The 12,036-nt window shown below is 47.7% G+C and overlaps 1 long non-coding RNA gene across 1 annotated transcript in view; it reads left to right on the top strand.

Annotated features, from left to right (window-relative positions):
* LOC137531648 (uncharacterized) overlaps positions 1–12,036 on the top strand; it is a 31,107-nt gene continuing 19,071 nt past the window's right edge. Inside the window, exon 1 of the long non-coding RNA XR_011023696.1 lies at positions 1–30. This is a non-coding gene — a long non-coding RNA (uncharacterized lncRNA). The remainder of the gene's footprint in view (positions 31–12,036) is intronic.

Raw genomic sequence — 12,036 nt, forward strand, 5'->3', positions numbered from 1 at the left:
AAAAACTGTGTAGCAAGACATAGGAGAAAAGTAATTTATGGCTCATTTTACTCTGGAAAAAATGTACTTCTTATTTGTCTATGTTTGCACATATTTTAAATTGTAAAATGTTTCGCCCTAGTGCTCCTTTAAGAGACTGATCTGTAGGAGCATATTAAGAGACTGATCTGTAGGAGCATATTAAGAGACTGATCTGTAGGAGCATATTAAGAGACTGATTCACAGGAGCATATTAAGAGACTGATCCACAGGAGCATATTAAGAGACTGATCCACAGGAGCAGATTAAGAGACTGATCCACAGGAGCAGATTAAGAGACTGATCCACAGGAGCATATTAAGAGACTGATCCACAGGAGCATATTAAGAGACTGATCCACAGGAGCATATTAAGAGACTGATCCACAGGAGCAGATTAAGAGACTGATCCACAGGAGCATATTAAGAGACTGATCCACAGGAGCAGATTAAGAGACTGATCCACAGGAGCATATTAAGAGACTGATCCACAGGAGCATATTAAGAGACTGATCCGCAGGAGCAGATTAAGAAACTGATCCACAGGAGCATATTAAGAGACTGATCTGTAGGAGCATATTAAGAGACTGATCTGTAGGAGCATATTAAGAGACTGATCCACAGGAGCAGATTAAGAAACTGATCCACAGGAGCATATTAAGAGACTGATCCACAGGAGCAGATTAAGAGACTGATCCACAGGAGCATATTAAGAGACTGATCCACAGGAGCAGATTAAGAGACTGATCCACAGGAGCACATTAAGAGACTGATCCACAGGAGCATATTAAGAAACTGATCCACAGGAGCAGATTAAGAGACTGATCCACAGGAGCATATTAAGAGACTGATCCACAGGAGCAGATTAAGAGACTGATCCACAGGAGCAGATTAATGTACATGCTTATTGTGAATACGTGGACTTTTATGAAGGTTTTATTATGATGTATTTATTCCCACAATCTTTACATTTGTTATATGTGCCCGTACTTTGATCAGTGTGCTGAGCTGCAGCATGTCACGTGAAAACATTCAGGCCTCTTTCACAGTAGGACGTTGCGTTTTGATGCGATGTTAAAGTCGCAACGCAAATTACAACGCAACACCCCAACACAACTTAATGCCCCGTTATCGTCACATACAGTAGAGCATACAGGCAATGAAAAGTATGCTTCCAAGTCATTACTGAGCATGTGCAAACAGTGCAGCGCAGCTAATAACGTGTATAACGCACAGCATGGAGCACTTTCTAATAACGCTACCCGTTACACACAAACACAACGTGTGCACTGTGAATGTCGCACAGACTTAGTATTGCTGTGCGTTAGTCTGTGTTGAAATATTTTCTAACGTGCAACTTGAACGTCGCACTGTGAAAGAGGCCTGAATGAAGTAAAACAATCTTACCACTTTTATGTAATATGATTGAGCACCTAAAGTATCCATGCAACGTACAGGTAGTCCCCAATTTATGAACGGGGCATTTCCAGCCTTTTTGTCACTCCAGGCAAGAAGTTCTGTGTCAGCACCCTTCCCCCACGTGCCCTATAGGGTGGATGCATAATACGGATACAAACAACCCAACCATCCTGTTGCATTTTGTTGTACACCCCCTTCCTGCACTACCCCAGTTTAGTGTGTAAATGCAGAGTATAGTGCAGCGCAAGCTGTGCTCTCACCTCTATGCTGGAGTCTACTGCTGTGCTTCCGCCTGTCCACTCACTACTCGCCCAAGCCGATTGATCCCTATGCAACTTGAATTTGTCTGGATAGCGCGGAATTCCTATACTTCCTGCCAAACTCAATTTCAATAGTTTACCGCAGAAATCTATCGATCATTGATCAAATTACAAGTATTGTACTGCTCGATGCAGTGCAACGCTATCTTGCCATAGATTCTCCTCCCCACCCTTTAAGCACCCCCATATCTTGGAGATTTTCCAACATATTCAGTCAGACATCCATTTTCTGAACTGTCCAGATTATCAGAAAACTTGATAAAAAAAATCGATTGTCAGAAAACTTGATAAGTGTATGACCAATCACCATCACTCTATAGCAAAAGAGAGTTGGGAAGGTTCAGGGGATTAGCTCTGTTCTGGGGAAAACACTTCCACTCTGCTTGGAAAAAGGATCTACTGGATGCAGCTAGTGTTGGGCGAACACCTAGATGTTCGGGTTCGCGAACGTTCGCCGAACATCGCCGCGATGTTCGGGTGTTCGCGCCGAACTCAGAACATAATGGAAGTCAATGGGGACCCGAACTTTTGTGCTTTGTAAAGCTTCCTTACATGCTACATACCCCAAATTTGCAGGGTATGTGCACCTTGGGAGTGGGTACAAGAGGAAAAAAATATTTGAAAAAGAGCTTATAGTTTTTGAGAAAATTGATTGTAAAGTTTCAAAGGAAAAACTGTCTTTTAAATGTGGAAAATGTCATGTTTCTTTGCACAGGTAACATGCTTTTTGTCGCCATGCAGTCATAAATGTAATACAGAGAAGAGGTTCCAGGAAAAGAGACCGGTAACGCTAACCCAGCACCAGCAGCAGCACACGTGATGGAACAGGAGGAGAAGGCGCAGGAGGAGAAGGCCACGCTTTTTGAGACACAACAACCCAGGCCTTGCATGAGGACAAGAAGCGTGCGGATAGCATGCTTTTTACCGCCATGCAGTCATAAATGTAATAAAGATGAGAGGTTCCATAAACAGGGACCGGCAACGCTAACCCAGCAGCAGCAGCAGCACACGTGATGGAACAGGAGGAGGCGCAGGAGGAGAAGGCCACGCTTTGAGACACAACAACCCAGGCCTTGCAGGAGGACAAGAAGCGTGCAGATAGCATGCTTTTTACCGCCATGCAGTCATAAATGTAATAAAGATGAGAGGTTCCATAAACAGGGACCGGCAATGCTAACCCAGCAGCAGCAGCAGCACACGTGATGGAACAGGAGGAGGCGCAGGAGGAGAAGGCCACGCTTTGAGACACAACAACCCAGGCCTTGCATGAGGACAAGAAGCGTGCGGATATCATGCTTTGTACCGCCATGCAGTCATAAATGTAATAAAGATAAGAGGTTCAATAAACAGGGACCGGGCGGCAACGCTAACCCAGCAGCAGCAGACGTGATGGAACAGGAGGAGGCGCAGGAGGAGAAGGCCACGCTTTCAGGCGCAACTCAGGCCTTGCATGAGGACAAAAAAATGCGTGCGCAAAGCAATGCAATGAGTAGTTTTCAGGACACAATGGGCTATTCGGAGGAGCTATTCCCACCCCCACAATCTTCTACCTGTGAAAGGTCAATGGAACAGCCACAAATGTTGTGCCCGGATTCACAACCTTTTTCTGTGGAAAATGCACCTCGCACTGAAATGCAAGGCGAGGCCGAGGATGAACATGACGTCAACAACTCAACATGACGCAAAATGGGGGCGGAACAGAAAGCTGCTTTCAATGTTTTGAAGGCCTTAATTGCCTCCGGTGGCCAGTTAGATGCATCATTCATCACACCCAAATCCCAGAGCAATGTGTGCAGGAATTTGAATCTCAGGAGGTGTACCGAGATCATCTGGACAAGTGACCAAGTGACAAGTGACCAAGTGACAAGTGACAAAGTGAAAAGTGACCAGTGACAAAGTGACAAAGTGACTGACAAAGTGACAAAATGACAAAGTGACAAAATGACAAAGTGACAAGTGACAAGTGACAAAGTGACAAAATGACAAAGTGACAAAGTGACCAGTGACAAAGTGACAAGTGAGAGGTTGTTCTGGGGAGCTCTACTCCACTGCACACAGTCACATATGAGGAGAGGTCTCATCGGGACTGCTGATCCTCCTCAGCTTGCTCAAAGCCTTGAGGGTTCCTGAAGATTTTCAGCTTGGAGTTCACCGGGGTTCAGCTTGGTGTCGGGGTCGGCGGCGTCCTCCTCACTCCAACGTGGCAGATCTTCTGTTGAAGGAAAAAAAAAAACATTTTTTAAAGTCCAGTACCGCTTCTGAAGGACTCACCAAGAGATGCAGGAGCGCTTCAATCTAGCGCACCATCGCTCGCTGGGTGATGTCCCTCCCTACGCGCTGGAATTCTACGCTGCACATGCTAGCACGCTTTTGCGCAGTGCCGAGGCGCATTCCAGCAGCTAGCTACCAAGCTTCTGTGGATCTGATTGGGCCACCATGTTGGATCTCTGCCAAGTCCTCCAAAATTGTGAGCAATCCACGTTGCTTGTGACTGAGCAGTGACAACTCTACAGTCAGCATTACAATACCACTGCTGTGTTTACTGAAGAAATCAATGTTGAAGATGGAAACCGCTGGCATGATGCAAGTGGGGGAATCTGAAGATGAAAATGATCAGCGTGATGATACCAACATCAGGCAACCTGCCTCAGGAAACGCTGGTCCCAGCTATGACAAAGAACAGGACGAGGAACAGCTGGAGTTGGAGCAGGAATTGGATGTCCCCACTGCCGAGGGACAGAGCGGTGCACGTTGGACTTCCACAATTTTGCGGGAATGGACAGCAGAAGAGGAAGAAAGTGATGCTGGTGACGAATATGGTGCATCACAACAATCACAACGCTCACAAGAACATGAAGACAGAGGAGTCTGGCAGGATTCTCTGGCACACATGGCTCAATTCATGCTAGACTGCATTGAACGCGGCCCGCGCATTGTTCACTATTCATTATTATTCATTATTCTGGACAACACCAATTACTGGGTTTATACCCAGTTTATACAAACACAATGTTAAAAAACTGATTGAAGAAAGTGTCAGACAGGTCAAAAATGGAACAATTCCAGCAGGCCCTTGAGGATGGAGACTTTAGAGAGGAGATTGACATCCTCCTCCTTCTCTAGCCAGTTGTACGCCGACAGACTGACTTCAGCAAACCCAGGAGGACCAGGAGGGCAGCAAAGAACACAAGCTGCTGCTAGTGCCCAAAAGGGAATGGTATTGGCAGTGTCCTTGGAGTGGGAACATTTTCTGACACCCATGCAGCAGCCCACAGAACAGCAATCGGGCAGTTCCACGTCCTCCAACACCAATCGCCTGGAGAAGATGGTCAAGGACTACATGTCAGATGGCGTAGCTGTGTTGAACAATCCATCTGCAGACAGACGGTGAGTGTCAGGGGCGTAACTAGAAATCACTGGGCCCCCCTGCGAATATTTGGATGGGGCCCCCCCCCATAGGTGTCAAATAATCGTAATGGGGCAGCGTTTCACTGTAAATTAATTGTAAAGTGGGCAGCATTTTACCAGACAATCGTAATGTGGGCCAGAAAATCGTAATGTGGGCAGAGTTCACCAGAAAATCGTAATGTGGGCCTTTAGAAAATCATAATGTGGGCAGAGTTCACCAGAAAATCGTAATGTGGGCACCAGTCACCAGAAAATAGTAACGTGAGCAGCAGTCACCAGAAAATTGTAACGTGGGCAGCATTCACCAGACAATCGTAATGTGGGCAGCGTTCACCAGAATATCGTAATGTGGGACAGAAAATCGTAATGTGGGCAGAGTTCACCAGAAAATTGTAACATGGACAGCATTCACCAGACAATCGTAACTTGGGCAGTGTTCACCAGAAAATCGTAATGTGGGCCAGAAAATCGTAATGTGGGCAGCGTTCACCAGAAAATCGTAACGTGGACAGCATTCACCAGACAATCGTAACGTGGGCAGTGTTCACCAGAAAATCGTAATGTGGGCCAGAAAATCGTAATGTGGGCAGAGTTCACCAGAAAATCGCAATGTGGGCAGCAGTCACCAGAAAATCGCCATGTGGGCAGCAGTCACCAGAAAATTGTAATGTGGGCATCAGTCACCAGAAAATCCTAATGTGGGCAGCAGTCACCAGAATATCGTAATGTGGGCAGCAGTCACCAGAAAATCCTAATGTGGGCAGCAGTCAGTCACCAGAATGTCGTAATGTGGGCAGCAGACACCAGAAAATCCTAATGTGGGCAGCAGTCACCAGAAAATCCTTATGTGGGCAGCAGTCACCAGAAAAATCGCAATGTGGGCAGCAGTCACCAGAAAATCGCAATGTGGGCAGCAGTCACCAGAAAATCCTAATGTGGGCAGCATACACCAGAAAATCGTAATGTGGGCAGCAGACACCAGAAAATCGCAATGTGGGCAGCAGACACCTGAAAATCGCAATGTGGGCAGCAGACACCTGAAAATCGTAATGTAGGCAGCAGACACCTGAAAATCGTAATGTGGGCAGCAGACACCTGAAAATCGTAATGAGGGCAGCAGACACCTGAAAATCGCAATGTGGGCAGCAGTGACCAGAAAATCCTAATGTGGGCAGCAGTGACCAGAAAATCGTAATGTGGGCAGCAGACACCTGAAAATCACAATGTGGGCAGCAGACACCTGAAAATCGTAATGTGGGCAGCAGACACCAGAAAATCGCAATGTGGGCAGCAGACACCAGAAAATTGCAATGTGGGCAGCAGACACCAGAAAATCCTAATGTGGGCAGCAGACACCAGAAAATCCTAATGTGGGCAGCAGACACCTGAAAATCGTAATGTGGGCAGCAGACACCTGAAAATCGTAATGTGGGCAGCAGACACCTGAAAATCGTAATGTGGGCAGCAGACACCAGAAAATCATAATGTGGGCAGCAGACACCAGAAAATCGCAATGTGGGCAGCAGTGACCAGAAAATCGCAATGTGGGCAGCAGTGACCAGAAAATCGTAATGTGGGCAGCAGACACCAGAAAATCGCAATGTGGGCAGCAGACACCAGAAAATCGCAATGTGGGCAGCAGTGACCAGAAAATCGCAATGTGGGCAGCAGACACCAGAAAATCGCAATGTGGGCAGCAGACACCAGAAAATCGCAATGTGGGCAGCAGTGACCAGAAAATCGCAATGTGGGCAGCAGTGACCAGAAAATCGTAATGTGGGCAGCAGGCACCAGAAAATCATAATGTGGGCAGCAGACACCAGAAAATCGCAATGTGGGCAGCAGACACCTGAAAATCACAATGTGGGCAGCAGTGACCAGAAAATCATAATGTGGGCAGCAGACACCTGAAAATCACAATGTGGGCAGCAGTGACCAGAAAATCATAATGTGGGCAGCAGACACCTGAAAATCACAATGTGGGCAGCAGACACCTGAAAATCACAATGTGGGCAGCAGTCACCAGAAAATCGTAATGTGGGCAGCAGACACCTGAAAATCACAATGTGGGCAGCAGTGACCAGAAAATCGCAATGTAGGCAGCAGACACATGAAAAAAAAACAATTCACTTACCTGACAGAAGTCTTCTCCTCTCCCGGCATCTGGCTCGCAGCTCCCCGAGTCCTCCTGCAGCACATCTCCCGCGCTGACAGGCAGAGTGCAGGGCTACGGCAAGATGGCTGCCGAAGCCCTGTACTAGAGACACAAATAGTCTCCAGTGTAGGGCTTCTTCGGCGGCCATCTTGCCGTAGCCCTGCTCTGCCTGCCGGAGACTATGCAGGCTGCTGGTGGAGCGGGGAATGAACTGGCGCAGCGTCTATTAGACGCTGCGGCCAGTTGAGCACCTTGCTGGGGGGTCCAGAGCAGCGCTCCCCCCACGCACAGTGAGCGGGCCCCAGAGCAGCCCCGGGAGGCCGGGCCCCCCTGCGGCTGAGAGAGTCGCATCCCCGGTAGGTACGCCGGTGGTGACAGCCTTTCCTCCTCCGGGCCCCTGACTTGCTAGGGGCCCCCCTGCAACTGCAGGGGCTGCAGGGTCTATTCCTACGCCCCTGGTGAGTGTGACAGCACAGAAGGACCATGGCAACTCACTCATAGTACCACAGTTTGATAGTGCTGCCCAAAAAAATTATATGGATCCGTGGACCCGGGCAGTACTGGGAAGTGGGAACGCAGATTTTAGTACCTAAACACACGATACAACATGTTTTCCGGGGTCAGACTCTGAGGCACATACAGATGGTCCCGATCATCATCCTCATCATACAACTCTTCTCCTGAGTCTGACCCACCCACCACCTCTACCACCCCAACATCCCCAGACACAGACCCCTCATCGTCCTCAACATTAACTTGGGATGCTGGCCTGTGCCCGACCTCCTCCTCCACATCAGGCCCCATCATCTCCTCAATGGCAGCCCTCAATAATCGCTCTGGCGCCGGACCGATGGACACAACGTTCTCCTCCGGGGAGGGCTGCTGCTGACCACTGGCTGCTGGCGTGGATGTTATAGCTTGCGTGGGGCGTTGGCTGTTGCTGTTGTTGGGAGTGCTGCTCACAGCGGAGGTCTCTGAGGAACTCATGGTGAGCTCATATAGTGGTTGACGTTGAGTGGAGTATTACTGATCCCAGCAATATACACACTGACTGGCAGAGTACGCAATGCTATATAGTGGTTGACGGTGAGTGAAGTACTACAGATCCCAGCAATATACACAGTGACTGGCAGTACAATGGTATGGGTGGGTGAGCAGAGTACTACAGATCCCAGCAATGCTATATAGTAATGGGGTGACTGAGTGAGCGGCAGTGTACTACTGTTCCCAGCAGACACAGAGTGGCAGTAAACACAATGCTATATAGTGTGGCTGAGCGAGCGGTGTACTACTGTTCCCAGCAGACACAGAGTGGCAGTAAACACAATGCTATATAGTGTGGCTGAGCAAGGTACACAGAGTGGCAGTAAACACAATGCTATATAGTGTGGCTGAGCGAGTGGTGTACTACTGTTCCCAGCAGACACAGAGTGGCAGTAAACACAATGCTATATAGTGTGGCTGAGCAAGGTACACAGAGTGGCAGTAAACACAATGCTATATAGTGTGGCTGAGCGAGCGGTGTAGTACTGTTCCCAGCAGACACAGAGTGGCAGTAAACAGAATGCTATATAGTGTGGCTGAGCGAGCGGTGTGGTACTGTTCCCAGCAGACACAGAGTGGCAGTAAACACAATGCTATATAGTGTGGCTGAGCGAGGTACACAGAGTGGCAGTAAACACAATGCTATATAGTGTGGCTGAGCGAGCGGTGTACTACTATTCCCAGCAGACACAAAGTGGCAGTAAACACAATGCTATATAGTGTGGCTGAGCGAGCAGTGTAGTACTGTTCCCAGCAGACACAGAGTGGCAGTAAACAGAATGCTATATAGTGTGGCTGAGCGAGCGGTGTGGTACTGTTCCCAGCAGACACAGTGGCAGTAAACAGAATGCTATATAGTGTGGCTGAGCGAGGTACACAGAGTGGCAGTAAACACAATGCTATATAGTGTGGCTGAGCGAGCGGTGTACTACTATTCCCAGCAGACACAGAGTGGCAGTAAACACAATGCTATATAGTGTGGCTGAGCGAGGTACACAGAGTGGCAGTAAACAGAATGCTATATAGTGTGGCTGAGCGAGCGGTGTACTACTATTCCCAGCAGACACAGAGTGGCAGTAAACAGAATGCTATATAGTGTGGCTGAGCGAGGTACACAGAGTGGCAGTAAACAGAATGCTATATAGTGTGGCTGAGCGAGCGGTGTACTACTATTCCCAGCAGACACAGAGTGGCAGTAAACACAATGCTATATAGTGTGGCTGAGCGAGGTACACAGAGTGGCAGTAAACAGAATGCTATATAGTGTGGCTGAGCGAGCGGTGTACTACTATTCCCAGCAGACACAGAGTGGCAGTAAACAGAATGCTATATAGTGTGGCTGAGCGAGGTACACAGAGTGGCAGTAAACACAATGCTATATAGTGTGGCTGAGCGAGCGGTGTACTACTATTCCCAGCAGCGACACAATGACTGGGGGGACCCTGGCTAGCGTGGCTGGAGCGCGAACTACCCTGCCTGCCTACCCAAAGCTAAACCCACAGACAAATGGCGGAGATATGACGTGGTTCGGGTATTTATTTACCCGAACCACGTGACAGTTCGGCCAATCAGAGCGTGTTCGGGTCCGAACCACGTGACCCGTTCGGCCAATCACAGCGCTAGCCGAACGTTCGGGGAACGTTCGGCCATGCGCTCTTAGTTCGGCCATGTGGCCGAACGGTTTGGCCGAACACGATCGGGTGTTCGGCCGAACTCGAACATCACCCGAACAGGGTGATGTTCTGCAGAACCCGAACAGTGGCGAACACTGTTCGCCCAACACTAGATGCAGCCAGTAGCGTTTTGTTTTTTTAATATATTTATTGCAAAAGGTACACAAACCTGCGAAGTGCAGATTAATGTAAATTTACTATCAGTGCACTAAAAAGTGGGATCACTCTAATCGAATCAGATGGAATTCGATTGTATTTTGTTTATTTTGACCAAAATCAAAAGTTGATCAGACAGGAGGGAAAAGCTAGGCTAGGGTTATTAAGTGCGGGGCAGGAGTGGCAGTAGATCAATGACCTATTATTATTATTATTATTATTTAGTATTTATATAGTGCCGACATATTACGCAGCGCTGTACAGTGTATATATATATATCTTGTCACTAACTGTCCCTCAAAGGAGCTCACAATCTAATCCCTACCATTGCCATATGTCTATATTATGTAGTGTAAGTACTGTAGTCTAGGGACAATTTTTTTAGGGGGAGCCAATTAACTTATCCGTATGTTTTTGGAATGTGGGAGGAAACCGGAGTGCCCAGAGGAAACACACGCAGACACGGAGAGAACATACAAACTCTTTGCAGATAGTGCCCTGATTCGAACCGGGGACCCAGCGCTGCAAGGCGAGAGAGCTAACCACTATGCCACCGTGCTGCCCTATAGTGTTGCACTGCATCAAACAGTGCATTGTTACAGTAAAGCAATTTTCAATAGATTTCCTGCTGGAATCTATTACAAATGTATGTGCTGTGTGTTGTGGGAATCGATTCCTTTCAGAAAAGAACTTTTGATTTTGAAACATCTATGTGTATGCCTTTCTTAAAGGACACATCCAAGCTAGAAAAATAAATGAAATCTACTTACCCGGGGGTTCCTCCAGCCCCTAGCAGCCAATCTCTCCCAAGCCGCAGCTCCACTCTCTGCCGCTGGCTCTTGGCGCCTCGCCAGGCCGTCTTCTACTGCGCCTGTGTGAGCGCCGCTGTCAATCAAATCCACGTTGTCCAGAGTCTACTGTGCAGGTTCAGAACTACTGCACCTGCGCAGTACACACTGGCCACGTGGACTTGATTGACAGAAGCGCTCGCGGAGGCACAGTAGAGGTCGTCCCTCAGCACCGCGAGCTAGCGGCAGAGAGTGGAGCTGCGGCGAGGGACAGATCAGCTGCTAGGGGCTGGAGGAACCCCTGGGTAAGTAGATTTCGTTTTTTTTTTTTAGCTCGGACGTTCCCTTTAAAGAGGAACTCCAGTGAAAATAATGTAATTTAAAAAAGTGCTTAATTTTTACAATAATTACGTATAAATGATTTAGTCTGTGTTTGCTCGTTGTAAAATCTTTTAAATCCCTGGTTTTACATTCTGACATTTATTACATGGTGACATTTTTACTGCTGGCAAGTGATGTAGCTGCTGCTTGCTGTTTTGGCAGTTGGAAACAACTGTAAACAGCTATTTCCCATAATGTAACAGGGTTCACAGACAGGGAACTGCCAGAAGTACCACGGTCCTCAGAGTTTCTTGTGGGAGGGGTTTCACCACAATATCAGTCATACAGCGCCCCCTGATGGTCTGTTTGTGAAAAGGAATAGATTTCTCATGTAAAAGGGGGTATCAGCTACTGATTGGGATAAAGTTCAATTCTTTGTCGGAGTTTCTCTTTAAGTCAGCTCAGTACATTGTTGGGAGCTAAGTGAACCTGAACTCTTGCACAGGACAGAAGGAAAACTTACTGTATAGAACTGAACCCTGTAATTATTTTGAGAGTTTAGCCTGTCTAATTCCCCCTCACCTGTGACTGATCCCTTAGCTGTGTCAGCTGACTGCCATGGCAGAGAGAAAATTGGTGAACACAGGATGTTAACAATATGTCTTTTGTATGATATGCTTTCATGAAAGCAGGAAGTAGACAAACTGCAGATTTATTTCAGGATTTGTATCAGCT

The sequence above is a fragment of the Hyperolius riggenbachi genome, chromosome 9, assembly GCF_040937935.1.
Source record: "Hyperolius riggenbachi isolate aHypRig1 chromosome 9, aHypRig1.pri, whole genome shotgun sequence".
Lineage (NCBI taxonomy): Eukaryota > Metazoa > Chordata > Amphibia > Anura > Hyperoliidae > Hyperolius > Hyperolius riggenbachi.